This window comes from Panthera tigris, chromosome D2 (genome assembly GCF_018350195.1).
Source record: "Panthera tigris isolate Pti1 chromosome D2, P.tigris_Pti1_mat1.1, whole genome shotgun sequence".
NCBI lineage: Eukaryota > Metazoa > Chordata > Mammalia > Carnivora > Felidae > Panthera > Panthera tigris.
In genome coordinates, this window is record NC_056670.1 from 62777994 (window position 1) to 62801914 (window position 23921).

Genomic DNA, 23921 nt, shown 5'->3' on the forward strand with positions numbered 1-23921 from the left:
AAATAATTATAAATGACATATGTGAAGCATTCTCAGGCATCATACTGACTGCTTTCATGCATTTCTTTTACTAGTCATCACAGTACTCTGTAAGGTGGATACCACTGTCATCTCAACTTTGTAGATAAGGACAATGAATCTCAAACAAGTTCACTAAGTCGCCTACAACATGTACAGCTAGGAAGGTTCAGGTCCTTGGCTTCAATCCAATCCTGGCTGATTCCAGGGATCTACTATGTCATATTGCCTCTAAAGTTCTTCCATGCCCACCCCTGGCAATGCATCATTTAATGCACATTTAGAAAACTTTTGTATTGCGGCGCCTGGGTGGCTCAGTCGGTTAAGCGTCCGATTTCGGCTCAGGTAATGATCTCGAGGTCTGTGAGTTCAAGCCCTGTGTCGGGCTCTGTGCTGACAGCTCAGAGCCTGGAGCCTGTTTCGGATTCTGTGTCTCCCTCTCTCTCTCTGACCCTCCCCCATTCATGCTCTGTCTCTCTCTGTCTCAAAAAAAAAAATGTTAAAAAAAAATTAAAAAAAAAAAAGAAAACTTTTGTATTACATAATATCCTACAGATAAACTCTAATTCCTTAAAATAATGAAGAAATACACATAGATGAGAATACACTGTAGTATTTGGCCAGTGAATATAATGGGCTGGACACAGCAGGTCTATAAAGAGGAAAGCTTGCTCTTTGAATATGGTTTCACTCATGCATTAAAACCACCCATGATGTTGTCTGTCTCCAAGTCATTTCAGTTGCCTCCGCTCTCAACCAGCAATGCTGTGGGGACTAATTAAATATTGCCCACAGAGTGTAGAGTAATAATATAATTGATGATAGGCCATCTAAGAGCTCTTCTACTATTATGAGATCATTTGAATACAACCATCTCTATGGTCCAAAAGCAGTAAATATCTTACAGCCAAATGGCTTTGACATTCAGGTTCCAGGCATTCTAATGCATGGGATAATTCAATGCACTCTAATAGCCTGAACTGGAGACTTGCTTTCTTGATTGACTCTTTATTAATGGTGAATTGCTTAGTTAGTTAACAGGATAACTGCTGGAAAATGGGAAGTAAAATCATAATGGCATATGTTTGCAGAAAATGACTTCTCTATAGTAAAGATTTATAACCTTATGCAGGCATTTGTTCATTCAATAAACATTTATTCAGCACCATCCCTGTACTAGTCATCGTTTTAGGTGCTGCAGATACTAAGTTGAGTGATACTAATCCACCGACCTCTAGAACTTACATTCCAGGAAGCAAGACACAACGTGCATGTATTTCACTCTGTTGCTATCTACCTTCAGATAGGGATGATTGCTATGATAAAGAACACAATAAAAGAAGAGAGGAGAAAGGAGGTAATAGATGGTCAGGAAAGGACTACATGGAAGTGACAGGGGCAGATACCGGAGTATTGAAAGGGAGCAAACAATGAAAACCTGGGAGAGGAAACTTTTTGGCAGTGGAACACCAAGCATAATGATCCTGAAGTGGGAAAAACATAGGTCTGTTGGAGAAATACTAAACAGCCATACTGGCTACTATAAAATGAGTTAGGAGAAAGTTGTAGAAAACAAAATTGGAAAGGTAAGCAAGGGCCGGACCATATAAAGCCTGGAGGCCATCTTTGAATTTCCATGTGAAGCCATTGGGAAGTTTTGAGGAAAAGGATGGTCTGGTCAGATTTACATTGAGAAAGATCACAATGATGGCTATGTACATAATACTGTATAGGATGCAATGGAGAAGGAAAGGAGACCAATTAAGAGCTATTTTAGGATATGACAAATTTTTGGAGTATGGTTTAAGGATGGAGAAGCTGAAAGAGTTAAGGTTCAGGATATATTCTTGAGACTGCAGCTGTCAGGATTGGGGGCTAAACGGATTGTGGTATTTGAGAATAAGAGAGGAATCCTATATTCAAGGGTTAAAAAGAGACTAAAAAATATTAAAACAAAAAAAATAGGCTTTACAAACTGTGTTCTTCTCAGCCACATTTCCACAGTGGGAATTCCTCAGAACAGAACAAAATCTCTTACTCTTTTAAAGTTCTAAAATGAGTCTTGGGAGAAAGTCCTTGGGTCTAGTAATCTAGTCTAATCTCTGCTGTTAATTGACCCAGAACAGGCTGCCCTACCTCTCTGGGCCTCAGTTTCCTTTTATTTGAAAAGTAAGTGGGAGTCCAGAATTAGAAAATTTTTAAGGTTCCTTCCAGCTACAGTCTTTAAGAAAATGGTGAGGTTTGATAAGCAGTAAGGTTTAGTGTTCACATACGTAAGCAGTATATAATCAGATGTATTTTCTCAAACTGAAAATGATCATTGATTACGTAGTTTCCTCACTAAAATTAGAATAGGTCCTATAATTGATAGGACCTTGGCAAGTACAATCTGCAGAATGGCAAAAAATACCTATCAGAGCTGAGACCATGGGTCTTTGAATCCTGCTGGATGCACCTACTTTACTTTGGAATCTCCAGAGTAGAAACACTTCCCTTGTACCCTCATTCAGTGTAAGTACTAACTCCGTGGAAGTACTTTCCCTTCATGCTTCTCTCTCCTACACACACACACACACACGCACACACACACACGCACACACACACACACACACACACAAATGTATTGCTTGGTTAGAAAGGCATCTTGACACTAAAAATAATTCCCGAACCGTATACCTTCCAATTAGGATAATTATGGTCAAGGCCTTAGCATATATGTGAAAATTCTTTACCCTCTGAATGAAGAATATGACAATAAGAACAAGAACAAATATTGTAGATGAAAGAATTAGAATCTCTTAAAAACTTGAATGTTTTAAATGTAAAATAGAGTCAGGGCTCCTGGGTGGCTTAGTCAGTTAAGCATCTGTCTTTGGCTCAGGTCATGATCTCGCAGTTTGTGAGTTTGAGCCCTGTGTCGGGCTCTGTGCTGACAGCTCAGAGCCTGGAGCCTGCTTCTGATTCTGTGTCTCCCTCTCTCTCTGCCCTTCACCTGCCCATGCTCTGTCTCTCTCTGTCTCAAAAATAGATAAAAAAAATATTAAAAAATTTTAAAATAAAAAAATTTTTTAAATGTAAAATAGAGTCATCTTAAGGGACAGATGTTTACATTCTATTAATTGGTCTTAGCCTGGATTGCTCAGAAAAATAAAGCCTGAGCCCAAAGCTTATATACCACTATTTTATTAAGAAACAAAATTGGAGGGGTGCCTGGATGGCTCAGTCGGTTGAGCGTCCGACTTCGGCTCAGGTCATGATCTCACAGTCTGTGAGTTCAAGCCCTGCATCGGGCTCTGTGCTGATGGCTCAGAGGCTGGAACTTGCTTCTGATTCTGTGTCTCCCTCTCTCTCTGCCCCTTCCCTGCTCATGCTCTGTCTCTCTCTGTCTCAAAAATAAATAAAAACATTAAGAAAAAAAATAAAAAAAAAGAAAGAAACAAAACTGGAGAGAAGGAGATGTGAGCAAAAGGAGAGGGGACAGGGCAGGAACGGAAGCCAGTACAAAGACACACTAGAGAGTGGACACCGCTGGAAGTGACGATTTGACATCGCAGACCTGTGTTCTGAAAAGCTGCATAAACTGCTTCTCAAAGGATTTGAGTGAGGGTTCACCCATCAACACCCATATCTTCTTGGTCAAAACATATTACACAAGATGGTAAGTTCCTCACACTCCTGACTTGCACAAACAGGGGGACCGAGTGAAGCCTGGCAGTGCCCTGTTCCTCCCTGTCTGCAGGAAAGCCGTGGGGTGGGGGGACAGGTGGTCTAGAAATGAGGTGAGGTGCTGTTAGGTTACCCCCCACAGACAGATGGACAGAACCTTGCAGAGTGGGGCTCCCAGGCAGTGAGTGTCTGAAGTGGTACATGAAGTGTCTGATTCAAAGGGTCCCCCTTGCCCAGTTACCATACAGATGCAAAGTAGAGGGGAAACTGCCTCATTAGCAAAACACAGAAGAATGTCTTAGGGTGTCAGTAGGCTGAGCATCCGACTCTTGGTTTCATGATTTCATAGTTTCTTGAGTTCAGGCCCCGAATTGGGCTCTGTGCTGACAGTGCAGAGCCTGCTTGGGATTCTCTCCCTCCCTCTCTCTCCCTCTTTCTCTCTCAATTTGTCAAAAATAAATAAGTAAACTTAAAAAAAAAGTCTACCTTAGAGGAGTCAGCCCACACTGAAAATCAGGTGAGTTAACTATGTCAGTCTGACAAACACCAAACAAAATAAAACACAAACAGTGTCACCTTGGGCAGCATTCACAAGAGCAGAGTGTCTAGAAATAGGAAGATGCTAATATTGTTCTGCTCCGTACTGGTCAGATTACACATAAAGGGGACTTTGATCACAGAGGGTGGCCACGGCAGCAGGGCCAGCTGTACATTATGCTCAATAAAGAGTCACAGATAAAGGAATTGGAAAATTTGTATTTGTGAAATAAAAAGGAAATAAATTATGCTATTTATTTTATATCCTAGTACTTGAAGGAGTTCAAATGGAAGGTAACTAAGACTCATTCTGTGAGGTACGGCCCATAGAAATAAAAACAATTGGTCATCAGAGAGATAAGTTTTTGGCAGTAAAACTGTTGAGTACAAGCTATTGCATGGAGGCGCTGGAGTGAGGTTGGATAATCCCAGAGGTGTGAGTGTGCCTTGGGAGGATGTAGAAAGAGAACAAGGGATTTTTGAGTCAGAGAATACGTGTTTGGAAACAGAGCCTTGCATTTCTATCATTTTTAACTGGGTGATAGTTGATGTGTCACCTAATGTCTCAGTTTCCTCCTTAGAATACTGTGAACACCCTTAGGGTTCATACAAGAATTGTAAGATATAGGGAGGGGGAATGAGGAGGGGTTGTTCCAAGGACACCAGCATGCAGCTCGAAGAGGAGTAAGTCCTGAGGCTCCCATGTGCAGCACGGGTGAGTATCTTAATACTTTGTGTACTTGAAATTCACTAAGAGGTTAGATCTCGGGCTTTTCATTTTTAAAACAGTTAACTATGTACAGTGGTGACTGTATCAGTTGACTTATTGTAGGAATCGTTTCACAATGTGTGCATATATCAAATCGTCACATGTACACCTTAAATTTATTTCATTTTATTTGACAGTCATACCTCAGTAAAGCTGGAGAGAAGATGAGGAAGTTTCTCAGTAAAGTTAAAAAAATACAAGACACAATATGTGACTGCATAGGCATCTCTAGAAAGCGGTGGAATAGTTCCTTAGAATCCTTAGAAGGAACAGCTTTAGCCTCACACACAAAGGGCTGATATTCCCAGGCACAGCAACAGCTTGTTTTCTACAGAGAAAAACCTGTGTTCTCCAGAGCCAACACACATTCAATGGCAAGAAATGTTATATTTTAAAATGGGGCTCATTTGAATGGAAAGAAAGGAGCTCAAATTGTAATGAGCCTCCAAGGCATTTTACAAAATTCTCATTAGAAAATAACAGCCAACAGGCTGTATGGGTACCAAATCTAAGAACAAATAACATGAATGAGATGCTAAACATTCAAAGCCTGTACCATTTGCTTAAAAGCATAAATTCAATTGGTCAGATGCCAAATTAAATGTAAGAGAGACTAAGGAAATATTACCATAGCAGAAAACATTATTAGAAATTAAGCAAATGAATAAACATTCCCCCCTCTGGTGAATATTTGTAGCAATTATTGAAAAAATTTGCAAGCATGTGGCATTTTAACAAACCTTACCATTATGTGATGTGCAATTGTATATGAGGAAACTCTGGGGTGTTCTGCTTTGAGAATTGGATGGTGCTCTGGCCTTGCTCCTAATGAGAGGCAAGTAAATAATGTAAAACATCAATTTGGCACTCAGATGGTGTTAATGAGTGAACAGTGCAGATCGCCAGCTCTTCTCGGTTGAGGCAGGTGACTCCACGTGTAGCAAGTGCCTAGATACAAATCAGAGATTAGGCTCTCCAAAACTTCCATGAAATGCAGATGCTTTGTAGGAGACATTGTTTCAACTGGGCCTTCAGAGAAAAACCAGTATCATTTTCTTTTAAATTTCATTAAAGTCAGCTTGCCATCAGAAAAGTTTTCAAAGGCATTTGAATCGCCTACTTTTGCTTGATATGATCTAACAACTAACTCATACATTTATCCACCCATCCAATCACCATTCATCGTCCGTGTGTCCATCTTTCTGTCCGTCTGTCCATCCATCCATCCATCCATCCATCCATTACTGGTCATTTAAAGTATGGTCCCTGGAGTTTTGCTGCCTGGTTTCTGAATCTGGAGCTTCCATTTAACGGCATAACCTTGGGCAAGTTCAATCACCTTCCTAAGCTTTAGTTTCCTTGTGTATAAAATGGGGGTAAATAATAGTACTTAGCCCCATAGATTTAAAGCGTTTAGTAGCACTGAGTAGCAACATAGTTAAGCACTTAGTGTTAAAAGTAGTAGTTGTTATGTCATTCAAATTTTATGTGCCAGCTAACCAGCTCCCTTCCTTAATTACCTTCTACATAATATGTATGAGAGAAAATCACCCTCTTATTGAATAGTGCTCATCACCAGAAAGCAGAACCGTTCTCTACAGATCCTGTAGGAGCCCCCAACATACCAACTCCTTAAGCTGGGCTGCTTCTTATGAGTAAAACATGGGGGCTTGTATTTTGAAGTTCTCCCAGAATTCAAGATAGCCTGCCTTGGACAGAGCAATCAGGACCAACCAGGACATGGTTTGGGATGTACATAAACTGCTTTGGCACTTTTCATTCCTAATGAACATCAGTTTGAAGGCAGTACCTGGCCCTTTGTGCACAGACTATCCTGAAAATAATCCTGCTCTTACCTAAGGGACCTGAATAATGAGATAATGTCCCTGGGCCATCAGCCTTCACTCATGAGGCATGTTTACCAAAACGCAACTGATGGTTTGAGTTCATTTTTATTTTCTTCACCCTAAAAAGCCCTCATACCACCTCCCCACCTCCATCACACATTCACACCACAGCATCTCTTCTCGGAAATATACTATGCCAAATGAACTGGATTTAGTATCATATTAATCTAATTAATAAAAATGAAGCATTATTTATTGAAGTAATTAGGGAGATAATTAAAGGTGTAGAAACTTGAATTTAAAAGTCAGTTTTAGGGGGGAATCAAATTGTTTTACCCAATACCATAGGCAAATGCAACATATGTTACCAAGGGAAGATTCTTGAGTGCAGCTTCCAGAGAGATTAAGACTGCTTTTTTTATAAGCCCATGAAGTCCATGTAAATGAACGCTGCTAAAACACTTGAAAAATATATTTGCATAAAAAGCTTCAATTTGTCCCCAAGATATTATATAGATTGTTCTTTATTTTAAGAGCATCTTTGAAGGACAGGGCACAGATAAACCCTCTGCTAGAGTTTTGGAAAACATAGTAAATGGCTCACTATAACTGAGACATTTCTTGTCCTTCTCCTACCAAAAAACAAAAATCAAGATACATAAGAAGATAAAATTTAGAAATAGGAGAATAAATAAAGGCTAAAGAAAGTCATTTACCAAATCCCAGTCTGAAGTTTTATGTTGAGAAATATTTTTTAGAATGCACAACTCACCTGAACAAGAAAAACCTTCCCAAATAAGGTAGGGAGGTAGAGGGAAAGGAGAGAGTGAGGCACAGGAGAGAGAGAGAGAGAGAGAGAGAGAGAGAGAGAGAGAGAGAAGGGAGAAAGAGAGAGAGAGAGAGAGAAGGAGAGGGAGAGAGAGAGAGAGAACTAGCAATCTTTGAATGATTTATCTCCATAACCTCTGCATCTTGAAGTTGGGCATGAATGAGAGAGAGTTTATGTTCATTCATTTAACAGATATGTATTTAGTGTTTACTGTAGCCTCAGCATTCTTGTAAGGATGAGGAATAAAACAGTAATGAGAAAGGCAAAATCCCTCTCACATAGAGTCACATTTTATTTGGGGCAGGACAAGTAATGTACACATAAATTAATGATTTGATTTCAGATAGTGACAGATGCTCTGTAAGAAGGAAGCCAGTGATGTATTTGTAAGTGTTGGCCTAAGAGATGCTATCAGAGGGCTGACATTTGAATGAAAGCTACCTGACAAACAGGGACTAGATCCTGAGACAGCAGGAACAGCAGGTGCAAAGAGCCAAGGCAGGAATAAGAAGGGGGGTAGGGTGGCTCAAGCTTCATGGTGAAGTGGAAGGAAAGTGACTGAGGGGAGTAGGGGGAGGGGGGCGGAGACTGGGTCACTCACAGCCTTAAGAGAGGCTGACCTGTATGTAACTAAGTAATTGGAGGTTGTTAAGCCTCCCATTTTTTGACTTGCCTTATTTTCAATTGTTCATGTGACATTTACTTTTTAGTGATCATATATTAGGCTAAACATGGGGTTCATTAAGTTCCCAGTAACGTAAGTTATACAGGTCACCCTCTCTTCTCACAATGACATAAAAATAGCAATTAATAAAAACCAAAGGAAAAAAGTCTATTACCTGGAGATTAAAAAAAATATATATGTAACCATTAGTTCTTGAGGGAGTCAAAACTATAATTTCAGATTATTTAAAGAATAATGAAAATTCAAATACACTTTCATTTCTAGCTATTAGCCAGCAGACGTGGTACCCTGAACTACTCTCCTACTATAAACAACTTAAATGCCTGCATAAAATTTGTGGCAGAGACTGGTTAGATGTTCACCACCCTGTTTCCTTTCTCTAAGCATACAGGCAACCCCAATGTCACAAACCTTCTTGCATCTATCTAGAAGAAATGATCTGTGTAGTTCTTGTCTATGGAATGCGAGTTGATGTCTCACATTCAATCCAAGGCAGTTATAAGTAGGTGTACCTTCTCCAAATTCTTCACCCGCCCACCCCTCCACACACGCATCTGTTATCTAAAGTATATCAGGATGACTCTGAAGGCACATGTTGAGAATGGCAGAGCCAAGGCATAGAAGGCATTCTGGACCAGTAGAATTTAAAAGTAATATTTTCAAACCTCAGTATCTCTGACTGATTGAGTGAAGCAGAGTCTACTTACCTATTGACCTGTATTAATCTGTGTCACCAGGCAGACCTAAACCTTTGTTGTATTTAGCTTTGGAGAATTTGAGATTGTAAATTTCTGCACCTGCTATTATGCTGCATAAAGAGAAATTGAGATCTCTAAGTAGGACATTGGCTTAATGATTGTTCCATGAGCAGGGAGGAAACATATGTACTATAGTAGCAAAACATGTGGTAAAATTGAGATGTTGGCCCTTGGGAAGCAGATCGTACACTTACAGAATTGAAAGCTCCAGTGTAAGGAGGGATTGGAGTTAACCAAATCTTTAGTGTCTGTTGGCAACTTACTTTTTTTCTTTTTCTTTTGGCAATGTATTCTAAGACAGAAATTCACTCAGGAAATAAATTGCTTATTTGCAAGGAAAAATACAAGAGAATTTAGAAAGTGCAGAAGTTTGGGACTTTTATGTTTTGGGAAAAACAAACAAATAATCCTACTGTTTATAGACCACAAAGATCAGCATGTAATATTGAGCAACTTGGTACAACAAATACTTGTTAAGATGCAGTCTTGCAGCAAACATCAGATTAATGGTATGGTCTGGGAGTATCAGCTACTCAGCCTCACTGTGAGTACCCACCCCTAAAGTCACCAAAGAGATGAGGAAGCAAAGAAAGACAGCTTATCTCAGAAATTTAAGAAAGAACTTGGGATTTTGTTGTTGGCACAAGAAATTGGAATGGAATAGACCAGAAGCCATCTAAGTGCTTAAGGGATTTAATTGCCCAAAACCCACAAACAAACAAACAAACAAACAAAAACACCTCAACCAGCTCAAACTAAAAAAAAAAATTGATCAATAGTTAAAACAATGTATAGACCACCATATTTTCATGAGCAAGAACAGACTCTATAAAGTTACAAAGTCTTGAAGATAGATCTGCTCTCCTAAATTCATATCGATATTGTCATGAAGAAAATGATGAATTAGGAAACGACTACTTGAAGATGAATCCGTGAAGAAAAAAATTGTCAAGGGCACCCCTGCCAGAGCAGAGAACCAGAGCCAAAGGGAGGAAATTCTCTCATTCCCGGGCCTTCACAATATCTTCCCAGCACAATTTCGGAATTACCAAATGATTGTTTTGTGTCTTATATTCTCTCCTTTCCCTAAAGAGAAGCATTTTCTGTGGCTATATTGACTACATGCCACACTGCACATTCAGTGTGAGGGAATCAGCAGACTTATGTTTTTAGTTTTTTGTTACCAGAAAATGAAAAGCCATGTTTGGATTTGATGGTATTGACTGTAAGCCTCTAGGAGGTCTTGAAGCTTGAACTGGATACAGTGACAGGACGGGGTGTTAGTAAGTGTGATAGAATTTGGATGGCCAAAAGTTCTCTGCTGGATACCTGGTATTGAGAGGCAGAACTTAATCCCTCCCCTGCCCTGAGTTTAGGCTGACATTAGTGATGTTTTTGATCAAAAGAATCTAGAAATGATGTTCTTAGACCTCTGTGAATCGGCCATAAGAAGTCCTGTAGATTCTACCAAGATCTCTTAGAACACTCATGTGTAGAGCCCTGAGCTTCCTTATAAGTCCAACTACCCTGAGATAACCATGCTATGAGAAGCCCAAGTCTCCTTCAGGACCACATGGAAAGGCTCTGAGACTACATGAAAATGGGGAGAGATCAGGCTGAACCCAGACTTATACACATTATGCCAACACATTAGGCACATGAATGAAGTTCCCTAACCTAGCTATCAGATGACCTCAGTGACCCCAGTGGAAGCTGTTAGGAGCATAAAATTGCCTGTGAGTCCGTTTTGAATTTCTGATTCAGAGAATTGTGAGATGTAAAACAAACAAAACAAAATAAAACATTAAAAAATTATTGAAAAATGTAATCATTACTGATTAAAAATCAGAAATTGAAAACTACTAGAAAAGCCCTTGAAGTTTTGAAAATTAAAAGAACATATTTTGAATAATGAATAAGTCAACAAAAATATAAATTAGATAATTTAGAACTGAACAATAACAAGAAATCTCTACCTAGAAAATATCATGAGGTGAAAGTAAAGCAGTTCTTAGAAATTTATAGGCTTAGGGGCACCTGGGTGGCTCATTCAGTTAAGCATTTGACTCTTGGTTTTGGCTCAGGCCATGATCTCATGATAAGTGGGTTCGAAACCCACAGTGGAGCCTGCTTGGGATTCACTGTCTCTGTCCCTCCCCTGATTGTGCTCTCTCTCTTTCCCTCTCAAAATAAATAAATAAACTTAAAAAAAAGTTTAAAAGTGTTTATAGGCTTAAACACTTAAGTCTGTCTTTTGGAAGATAGGTTTAAATTAATAAGGCAAGCACTAAATTTATGAAGTTAGAATAAGAACAAAAGAATTGAAAGAAAGCAAAAGGAGATAAGTGATAACAAATTTATAACCTCTAAAATTCCCTTGGAATAGAGAATATTAAAAAAAAAGACAAATGTTTGTGAAATTTTCAGTTTGTCTCTTCAAGAGACTGATCTCTTGCAAGTTTGCGTAATGAAAATAAAATAAAATAAAAAACCAATTGGACATAAAGACAATATTAGAAATGACCAAGCAGGCATGTCTAAAGATAATTGAATGGGATAAAGTCTAAGGTGATTTTTAAAGCAGTTTTATGCCAGTACATTTGAAAGCTTAGAAAATCAGCAAATTACTAGAAAAGTATATCTTACTGTCTTACCAAAGCTGGATTAAGATGCAAAGATAAAAGCAACGTGCAGGTAGATGTGTAATTTGGAATACTTTAGAAAGCAATCTGTTTAGAAAGACATTATCTAGGAGGGTCCGCATGACTACACCTGCTGCGTTCCTTGGGATAGTTCCAATTTATAACTATTGTTCAAGCCTAATTACGTTCACTGCTCTCTTTTGATGCAAAGTGATTCCAGTGTTCACGTTTGGATGCATGTGCTAGAGCATAGCAATTCTACTCTCCGGGATTTACCCTAGAAATAATTTTGTACTGGTAAAAAGGAAACATGTGTTGGAATATTAATAACAACATCATACTTGAGTGAAAAAAAGAAACAAGAGCACAGGAACAAGTCACACTGTCCATCTCAAGTGTCTCCTATGGAATGTGATGGAATACCATATAGCAGAGAGGGGTGGACTACACGTCTGCGAATCAATATAGGTGGACTTAAAGAAAATTATATTGGAGTGGGACGGGGGGGTGGGGAGGTGGTGGGAGAAGAGAGTGGTTGCAGAATCTATCAATATGATCTTATTCTGGGGCACCTGGGTGGCTCAGTGGTTAAGCATCTGACTTCGGCTCAGGTCGTGATCTCACAGTTTGTGTCAGGCTCTGTGCTAAAAGCTCAGAGCCCGAAGCCTGCTTTGGATTCTGTCACCACCTCTCTCTGCCCCTCCCAGGTTCATGCTCTGTCTCTCAATAAGAAATAAACGTTAAAAAAAATTTAAAAAATGATCTCATTCATATAATGCTACTTAGGGATATACCGATATGTGCTTAAAGAAGACTTTATTTTTTTTAACGTTTATTTATTATTGAGAGACAGAGAGACACAGAGGATAGGTAGGGAAGGAGCAGAGAGAGAGGGAGACACAGAATCTGAAGCCGGCTCCAGGCTCTGAGCTGTCAGTGCAGAACCCAACGCGGGGCTCGAACTCACTAACTGTGAGATCATGACCTGACCCCAAGTCGGATGCTTAACCGACTGAGCCACCCACGTGCCCCTAAAGAAGACTTTAAGGAACACAACAAGGAGACAACAATTCCAAAATTCAGGACAGTGATTTTCCCTCGGGCATTGGGATACACAGGGCTTGAATCTGGGAGACAAATAAGACTTCCAAAGTGCCAATTAATTTTTTATCTCTAAAACTATATTTTTATCCTTTCTACCTTACATGTGAAATTTACTTATATAAATTGGCTCTCATTAAAATAAGAAAAACAAGTTATAATAACAGTTACTAACATTTATTGAGTACTTACTCTGAGCCAGGCATTATTCTGAGAGCTTTATGGCTGACAGCAACAAGCTTTCATTCCCAGCACAGCTCTGAGAGGGAACCCTTGTTATTTTCTCTTGCTAGAAATAAAAAAATTGATCCATGCACAGAGATGTTACTTAAAATACAGGGCTAAACCGCTCATAAATGACAGTGCCAGGGTGTTTTAACCACTGTGCCTTCCTGCTTTGCACCTCCTGGCTCTAATTTTACAGTTTTTCTCTGATAACGATATGTAATGTTTATATGCAAAACAAAACAAATATTATAAAACACTCGTCGGCCCAGCTTCTGAAATTCTTACAAAGCTTGAATTAATTGAGGGTAAATTAAAGATGTTTTAATGTGTTGACTGAGAGAACTTTGAAGCACATAACAACTTACAGTGCAAGGCTATTTACATTGAGCTTTCAATTTTAGAAACATGTTGCCATAAGCCTTCATAAATGCCTAGTAAAGTAGGTTTATACCATCATTTGCATTTTATGGAGAAAGAAAAAGGTCATGTGACTGTCTCTAGTTCAAACAGAAAGGAGTCATCATCATGGATACAGACATTTTATCTACCTCTTAGTCATAGTTATTCACATAATATGTGTCACACTGGTCCAGAATAGTTTTTTGTCTTGATAATGATGCTAAGGTATGATCTATGGAAAATGCTCACCCTGAAGATTTCACTCTTCTTCAGGGGACTGGATATAAATTGGTGGTGCTCGAAGGAGGCTTTAAAGAAAATTAAAATATTAGGCCATGCCTGGTGGCTAAGACGGGATAGGGTCTGAAGGCAAATATGTTTTTATTTAAAAAGATGATTCTGTCTACATTTATTCTTTCCCATTGGCTGAACTTGGTTTAAGCGATGGTTCGGTGGGGCTACCTCTTCACAAAATGTGAAGTTGGTGAAGTTCGTTTTCTATGTTCTTCCTTCCTTTTGATTTATTTAATTTCTCTCGATCCCACATTATTCAAGTACCTGGATCCTTCCTGCCTCATTCTTTCCTTAATTAGAGGAAGGAGCTCTAGATTGATAGCTGGTGAACTTGGTGTTTTGGAAAGCAGGCTAGTTTGGAAATCCTAAAACTGGTTTTGGTCCCAATTCTTTGACTAACTTACCTAAGACCTGACATTCCATCTGTCTCTGGGAACCTCAGTTTCTCCTTTGTTCTGGAGATAACTGAACTAGCTGTTGAATAGAAGGGATGCCTTCTACATCAAACATTTTGTCTTTCTTACTTTAATGTACAATGAGAAAGCTGCCTAAGCTCCTTTCAGTAGTATCTACACAATTACACAGAAAGGAATTTAAAATCTTGTTGGTTTATTCAATTGTTTATTATCTCTTATGAGTGACTAATGCTCCAAATTTTCTTTATTTGACCATCCTCTGGGTCTAGCTCAAAATGAGTTTACTAACTAGTGTTTCTCCACCCTTCATCCTTCATGGATTTTTCCACCTTATCAACTTGTTTAACTTGGGATGGCATTATGCAGGGGACAAGCAAGGCCACATGGATATACAGAAGTCTAGTTTATATAAACCAACCATAACCAAGTCAGCAAAGGACTTGACTTGTCTGTAGTACTGGGAACTTCATAATCATGTTTCATATATTCATTTTTATTTTTAAGCCACATCCAAAGCATATTTCTTATTCATTTTTAAGGTGCCAACTCCTTCCAAACTAGTCCTTCCCGCGTAGTGGCTTGAACTCTTCGCTCGGTTAGAACGTTTTGGTCTTGTTTTGTTCTTCACATTACAATAATAACACAATTAGAACACACCTTTACTAAAACAACAAGCATGTGAGCATTGGAATGGTTAGGTCCTCTGGACTGCTTGCTCTATTTGCTTAAATATTTCATTCTTAAGGTCATAAGAATATAAACACTTCGCAATTTCCCTTTCCTTGTCTTCTTTTCAACAAGGTCTCTCTGATATAATATGTTCCTCTAAATTTATTTAGAGTATCTAAACCTGACATATTTCTCACCACCAACCATGGAGTTTTCTTCTTCCTAATACAACCCGGTTTGAACATACAAAGTCACTCATCTTTTTATGGCTCCTTAGTGACCTCAGAGCCCAAACCAGACCTCATAAGCTAGCATTGAAGGCCCTTTACAATCAGTTTTCAATGTAGTTGTCAGCCTCATCCAACCCTCCACACTTCCTGTCTTACTTCCTGTCATCCACGCCCTAAATTCTACTGAATAGTCAGAAAGGGTCACTGCTTATTACTCTCTTAAGGGATAATCATATGAATAATATTGATCTTTCAGAATTTCTTTAGTGATGATTACTTAATTTAATGCTGTAAGGGCCTAAAACTTATTAGAACACTTATTAATGATCTATCAGTAAATACTAGCTATATTTTCTATTATCATCATTCATATTTATGTTTCTGCTCATGCAGTTCCTATAAGGTGGAATTTCTTTCTCTATTCTCTCTTCTTATTGAAATTTTACGTATTCTTCAAAGGTCAGCTCAAAAGCTGCAAATCTGTGAAGTCTTCTGTGATAATCACAATCAGGATTAATTATTCCCTTTTGTGCATTGTCAAAAAACTTTAGTTATACTACAGTTCTGACTCACATTCGAGTTATTTATTTCTGTCTCCACAATTAGATTGTAAGGTTAATGAGGGCAGGGACCAAGGACCATTTGTTACTCATCTATCTTCATGATCCCCAGAGTGCCTGTGACTGATTATTCAGCCAAGAAATCCTTACTAAAGTGAACTTGGAAATTGAAGATGAAAATTCTTAGGGCGCTAAGGAGATAAATTATAATACTGAAACAATGGACATTTATAGAAAATTTTGGAGCTGTGGCTCCCATCTAGAGCTGCCTCAGTCTGCATGATGACTTATCCAAGGGCAGCAATATGATTCAATCATCTCAGAATAGCTACACAGTGATAGAGGTTGGGGGCAAGAAAGGGATTTATTGAGTAATTACATCTATGTATTTATATTTTTTATACATATGAACATATTTTTTTTAGCTGAGCATTGACATGGAAATATAGTGCCACTGCTAGGTAATAGGGAAATATTACAATGAGATGCATTTACAAGCAAGGATTACTAGAGGACAGACAGGTACAAATCTATTATAATAGAAGGCAAAGGGTGAGGGTTTTAATAATGATAATTACAGTCATAATTATTGATGCTTATTGAATTATTACTCTGTACAAGTAATTGTTCCTAGGACTTTACATAAATTAATCCATAAACCTTCACCTCACCACTCTGAATTGGTAGTTAGTGTTGTTACCCCTATTTACAGATGAAAATGTGGAAGATGAACAGTGTGGAAGGTGAGAAAAAACTCCCCACTCAAGTGTGGGTTGCTTTGCATAGTGACTTCCTTCCAAAGAGTACAGTATGGAAAGCAGCATAAAAAGAGTGCTTTTATAGTTGGGGAACCAATCAAACACTATTTCAACCAAGTGATCAAGGTTAACATCAAGAGTGGTATCATGCTGTGATAGTATGTATCCTTTTTTTTATTTTTTATTTTTTATTTTTTATTTATTTTTTTTTTTTTGGGACAGAGAGAGACAGAGCATGAACGGGGGAGGGGCAGAGAGAGAGGGAGACACAGAATCGGAAACAGGCTCCAGGCTCCGAGCCATCAGCCCAGAGCCCGACACGGGGCTCGAACTCACGGACCGCGAGATCGTGACCTGGCTGAAGTCGGACGCTTAACCGACTGCGCCACCCAGGCGCCCCAATAGTATGTATCCTTAAGATGATATGATGAAAATGACACTGTATGGTCTTCCTCATGGAAGATTCTGTGACCTTCCTCCTAATTCCTATAACCCAAGTCTGATTATGAGAAAAACATCAGAGAAATTCCAACAGAGGACCATCTTAAAATATACCTGACTAAAACTCCTCAAAAATGTCAAGGTCATAAAAGGAAAGTCACTAGGGAAAGTGTCACAGTCAAGAAAAACTTAAGGAAACTTGACAACTAAATGCGGTGTGGTGTCCTGGATGGAATCCTAGGATAAAAAGGACATTAAGAACATTAGAACGTTAGGACATAGGAGATCTAAGTGATGGACCTTATAACAATGTATCAATATTGGTTCACTAATTTAGTCCATAACTATACATTTTGGGGAGTTTGTGTCCCACAATTAAGATAGGTTGGAGTCCTAACACCAGATGTCTGTGAATGTAACCTTATTTGGAAAGAGAGTCTTTGCATGTGTACTCAAGTTAGAAGAAGTCATACTGAATTCAGGTGGGCCCTGTATCCAATGTCTGATATCCTGATAAGAAGGCCATGAAAGACGCAGGCACACACACGGGGAAGGTGCCAGATGAATATGGGGGCAGAAATTGGAATAATGCAGCTATAAGCCACAGAAGGCCATGGATTGCCAGCCACCAACAGAAGTTGAGAAGAGGCAGGATAATTTCTTCTCTAGAGCCTTCAGAAGGAGCATGACCCTAATGATGCCCTAAGTTCACTTCAACTCTCCAACACAGTAAGAAAATAAATGTCTGTTGTTTAAGCCACCTGATCCATGGTGATTTGTTACAGCAGTCCCCAGGACACTAATACAGTACCATATCAGATGTTAATCCTTGAAACCATGTGTTGGGAGGAGGGTAACTCTCTATAATATCTGATCAATTTTATTGTACATTTAAAACTGTTCTAAAACATGAAGTCTAGTAATTAAATAACAAGTAAACAAAGGAAAAACCAATAATGAGATACCACACCAACAAGAATGGCTATAATAAAACAATAACAAATAATAACAAGTGTTGGCAAGGTTGTGGAGAATTTGTAACTCTCATATACTGATGAGAATTGATGTGATTGTTTTGGAAAACACTTTGGCAGTTCTTCAAGATGCTAAACATAAGATTACCATATACCAGTATTTTCTCTCCTAGGTAGGTATGCCCCAAAATTGAAAACATACTTCCGCACAAAAACTTGCACGTAAATATTCACAGAAGCATTATTCATAACAGCTCAAAAGTGGAAACAACCCAAATGCCCAAACTGATGAATGGATAAACAAAATGTAGTCTGCTCATACAACGGAATATTATTTGGCAATGAAAAGGCATGATGTACTGATGATATAACAACATAAATGGACCCTGAAAATAAATGCATGAAGCCATTCTCAGAGGAGTACCTAGTGTATGACTTCATTTATATGAATTGTCCAGAGACAGTATATTGGTGGTTGCCAGGAGATGGGAAGAGGGGTGGGAGGAAATAGGAAGTGAATGCTAATGGGTACAGGATTTTTTTTGGGGGGGAAGTAACAAAAATGTTCTAATATTGATTGTGTTGATGGCTGTCTAGCTCTGTCGAGATACTAAAAAACCTTGAATTGTATACTTTAAATGCATAAATTATATGCTGTGTGAATTGTGTCTTAATATAGTAGTTATTAAAAAGTGCATCCACATGGGGCACCTAGCTGGTTCAATTGGTAGAATATGCAACTCTTAATCTCAGGGTTGTGATTTCAAGCCCCACATTGGGCATGGAGCCTACTTTTTGAGAAATGTGCATCATAGAAAGAACTTTGAACTTGTCCAAGGTCACATGGTTACTGGATGGCAGAGACAGGATTAGAACCAAAACAGTCTGACACCAAGGGTCTCCACTCTTAGCCACACCACATACAAGCTCTTTTTTAGAGGTTTCAACGAGATAGTGTAACAGCAGCAAGGGAGAGGTAAGACTAAAAGAAGAAGAGAAAAACCATCAAAACGGTGATTTTCCTAGTGTTCCCTGGCTTGGATTTGCTCCTGGAAATAGATAAGGGCAGACTCTGAGGGGGAAATGTCATTAAAATCCTGATTACATTCACAACCTCCTGCAGGGAAGGAGGCTTTTTTTTTCCCTTTGCAATTCTGAGAAGGGTTATATTTAGGGTAGCAAAAGAAAACGTATTCCAAGCAATATGATAAACACATTCCTGGTACCCACTTAAGTTATTTAGATGCATGACAAAGCGTCATTTAAAACCAACTTAAAATTAACTCTAATGAGGCAATATTGCCTTCCATTTCACAGCCTGTCACACATTTGTTTTTCTTTCATGATATGTACTGCATGCCTGTCAAGCAAAATCAAGATTTTTTTCCCCAATCGCTGAAGAATTTATGCGTAGATGAAGGTATTTTCAGGGTATGTTTTGTTGGACCATGACTTTTTTCAGATAATAGGGGTTAGATCCCACTGATCAAGCTACAGTCTGAAAGTAGTTCCCCTTAGGCCTGAATACTAGATGAGGGGTCAAGACTGTACACTCTTCTGATCCATAATGACAAACTAACTGTCCATCTACTGAGCCTGGGGCAAACCCCAAAGGCAACCAAATCCAGAGGAAGACAGAATCTTCAGGTCATATTTAGTGGAATGAGTGGTTGCAGAGGAAGAGTTCTGAGGTGTTCAGACAGGCGATACCCAGGCCAAGAAGGGCCTTATATCTCATGCTAAGGAGTTTGGACATTATCCAGCAGTCCATGGGGAGCCTCTGAAGGGTTTTCAGTGTAGGAAAGAGTTTGATATTTGAAAATTATTTCTGACTGTGTTATGGTATTCTGACATTAGGAGACAAGGGAAGAGATGAATAACCTGAGTGGATAATCATACATAGAAATATACCTATTACCACCTTACTTGTTGAACAGATGTACACACTGAATTACAAAGACTTGAGTTCCAATCAAGATTGGAGTTCAACAATTCAAACTATGTGAGTTTGAATAACATTTATTTTTAATCACCAAGGTTCAATTTCCACGCCTGTAAAATAAGGACAAAATGATACCCCATTCCCAGGGCTTGAATGAAAGTAATACAGGATAAGGTATATATAAAAGTATTTATTCCTTACTACTCTATATTTGAGTAAATGAGAGGATTAGGCAACGTTAGGTATTGCTCTTGGTTCCTGAAGAGTTAGGTACTTAGTGATGGGGATTCCAAAGGTTTGTGGGTCCAGGAAATTGAATTCATCTTAGTAGTCTTCATGATATCACTGAAGAATTTGTCAGGCACTAACAATGTTGTAAAACTGTAGTTCTTTATGTGGACATAATAATGAACTGGAAATTCTAGGAATACTCAAAAATCTCAAAAATTCCTAGAATACTAGGGAGTTATACTGAGAAGTGTGAATGAATCTGCTCATCAATCAAATATGCCTTGGCATCTTCTTTCGTCTTCAAGTTGACAAACTTTCATGAGCTCCTACTTGGTAGTGGACTCTAGTGACAGGTGGGGAGTAAACAGAGAATATTCAATGAAGCATAACTTGTAACTAGAGAAAAGAAGTGTGATGCTGCTCAGTGAGAGTAGTCTGAGCAAAGATTTGGGTGTAAGAAATTATGAGACATAATCAAGACTAGTGAATAGCAGTGCCTGGCTTGTAGAGACACAGAAGCCTAGAAAAATAAACTATGACCCAAAAGGCCAATTGGGACTTCATTTTATGTATAATGCAGGGCATTCAGAAGTATTAGAAAAAATGGGTTTCTAATGGAAGAACCATTTGAATGTAGGATTAGAAGGTACACTCAGTAAAGTCAGGGAGCTAGGCAGCTATTACACTATTTCAGGAGTGATACTACAGGAACCTGAACTATTGCAACAGGAATAAAAAGGGCAAGTATGTGTGAAAATGCATATAAAGAAAATACTGAATTTATTAGGAGAAGCAAAAGAGATGGCAGGATGACAGGAACTTTCCCCTGGTATTATTAGTGATAAAAATTGCTTGGCATATAAAGTCATGCAAATGTATGAAATTGTATACATTCTTTCGTGTGTTCTAAGAGAAAAAGACATACACATACACAAAACAAAATGGCATAGACACAATTTGTCTTTGGAGGTGAGGAAAGCTCACAGAGGCCACTTGATTTGTCCAAGGTCATGCCCTATAATGGCAAAGTTGGGAACTGAATTTGCATCAGTGCCTCTTTATATCATGGCACAGGTCTCTATATACAAGTGTGCTTTCATCAGGTCTAGGTGTAAAATCACCCCAGACTTGGTGTCATTGTGCACCACTGAATTTGCCTTGGCTGCCAGGAAGTGCCCCCAAGCACACTTTCTGTCTTTGTTTTCTTTTGCTGAACACATCATAATGGTCCAGAATGTCCCATTTGGAAGTTAAAAGGTCCCATTTGCAGAGCTCTTGAAGATACTGACCCACTATGCCATGGACACCTAGAAATCAGGGAACATAGAACACATTTGCTATCCCTATGCATTGAAAACTAGAATGCACTTTAGGAAAACCAGTTGCTACATCCTCTTCCGTAAGAATCCTTGTTTCTTTGGATTTGTGAGTATTTGACAAAATAAACTTCAAATATCTTTATCTGTTTTATGCAGTGATATATCTCAGGTGTTAGGATGGCAACAGGCGGGTAGCATATGCTCAGTAAATATTTGCTTTCTTCTGGATAACAAAGATGAAAATGTTTGACTTAAAGTATACAGGGAGTGAGGGGCTTAAAGTGTGTTTGTTTTGTTTTGTTTCTCCCAAGAGGCCAAGAGAGACAACTTCATTACTAGATCTCTCTGAGTCTTTATAACCAGAGAAGCACTGCAATGCTATCCCAAACATGGTCCTCGCACAATGGCCTTATCTGTTACTTTATTCTCAAGGTGTCCATAGGCGGAAGTGGTGAATAAGTGGAGAGATTTGTGGGTTACTTGAAAACGAAGGTAACTCCATTTGTCCTCCTTCCTCCTTCTATTATCATTATCAGCCTGAATGATTTTCGGGGAAGAGCAGCACAGTGGATGGAAAGAACATGAGTCTGAGTCCAGGCAAAAGAACTTTGGAATCCCAGCCAAGTACTGCCTAGCTGTGTGACCTGGGACAAATTATTACACATTTCTGAGTCTATTAACAACATCCTCCTCTGTGGAATTGGGGACAGATTATCTACTAAAATTGTGAAAAGTAAACACACAGCAAAAAGGTCTTTTTTTGAAAAGTTTATTTATTTATTTTGAGTGGGGGAAGGGGCAGAGAGAGAGAGAGAGAGAGAGAGAGAGAAAGAGAATCCCAAGCAGGCTCCGGGCTGCTCACGAACCATGAGATCATGACCTAAGCTGGAATCAGGAGTCAGATGCTTAACTGACTGAGCCACCCAGGTTCCCCAACAGCATAAAGGTCTTGACACAAAGCAGATATTTAGTGATATTTTATTGTTTTTATTTTCACATGTGTTAATTATTTTTTTTTAAGTTTTTTAACGTTTATTCATTTTTGAGAGAGAGAAACAGTGTGGGCAGGGGAGGGGCAGAGAGAGAGGGAGACACAGAATCCGAAGCAGGCTCCAGGCTCTGAGGTATCAGCATAGAGTCCGACACAGGGCTTGAACTCACGAACCATGAGATCATGACCTGAGCTGAAGTTTGACGCTTCACTGACGGAGCCACCCAGGTGCCCCTACATGTCTTAATTCTTTATCTCTGAAGATGAAAGTGAATGGTAATCTGGGAGAAAGATGTGCCACCATTTTATGGCTGTAGGTAACCAGGATAGCAAATGTCTGGGGGCAAAAAAAAAAAAAACCCAACCTTCCCGTGTCTCTTTGGGTCTCTTTAATGAGTCCTGTGCGTGGGACCTTGAGGCTGGTTTACTTTGTTCATTAAAGCCCAATGGTGTGTATAATCCAAGGCAGGGGTGAACAGTCAGGAATTCACCTTTAAAAATAAGATCTGCTATGATTCCCTCCAGGGACTATGGTCTGGGGAATAAGTTGCCTGTTCCTGGGCCTGCTTGTTGCGTGGAGAGTGACTGTCACTGACTTTCAGCTTGTCAAATGCATTTCTTAGCCATCAGTATTTACTCCTAAGGGAACCACTGCTGGGAGTATCAAAACGGAAAGAAGTTAAATAGACCGTGCTGGTCTTGTAGCACTGGGGCTGCCATCAGCCCAGTGGGAGGCCTCCACTTTCTGGCACTCACAGCACCCCATGCTTCTTGCTGTGTCTTCAACTCCCTCCATCTTAATGTACACTGCATTTGCCTAATGCTTAATCAACACCAACTTTGTGATGAGCACTGATGGACTCTGTCCTATTTGCCTTTACCAATATCCAGTGAAGAGGAGGGGTAATTTGAATTTAAAGATAAAACTGAGGTCCAGAGAAGTTAAATGGCTTGCCTGAAACCACCCGGATAGTGTTTGCAAAAGAGGATCCAGATCTACACTGGTCTATGGTGCTTCAGGGGAAAAACTGTCTGCATGGGAGTCAGAATGGAGTTTGGTGGTTGAGACCTCTTAAGCTTGACACGTTCTCACGCTCATCCTGGTCTCGGTAAGCACTTTTCTCTTCCATGCTTCCACTGATCTCTGTAAAAACCCTCTCTGATCACATCTTTTCTGCCCACTTCTTGCTAATTGGGTATGTTTTATTTTGAGCAAATTTTGAAAGGTACAAATAAGACCCAGGCATGTGAAGTGGACAAGTATAACTTGGTTCCCATTTGCCCGCATCTATGATCATGATAGCCAGAACTGTTGGAACACCTACTCCATACTAGGCTCTGTTCCAAAGTTCTTTGTACTAACTCACTGAATTCTTGCAATACCCTTAGGAGGTAGGTAATATTATCTTTGATTTGTAGATCAAAAAACAAAAAAACAGATTAGACAACCATTTCGAGTAACAAAGTCAACAAAGAACAGAACCAGGATTGGAATCCAGGGAGTTTAATTCCAGGGGCAATGCCTAACTAAAATCCTGCCACACTGGGTTAATGAGGTTGAAACTGTCAGCACTCAATCCCCCCTTCCCACCTGAATGTTACACTTATCTGTTAGAA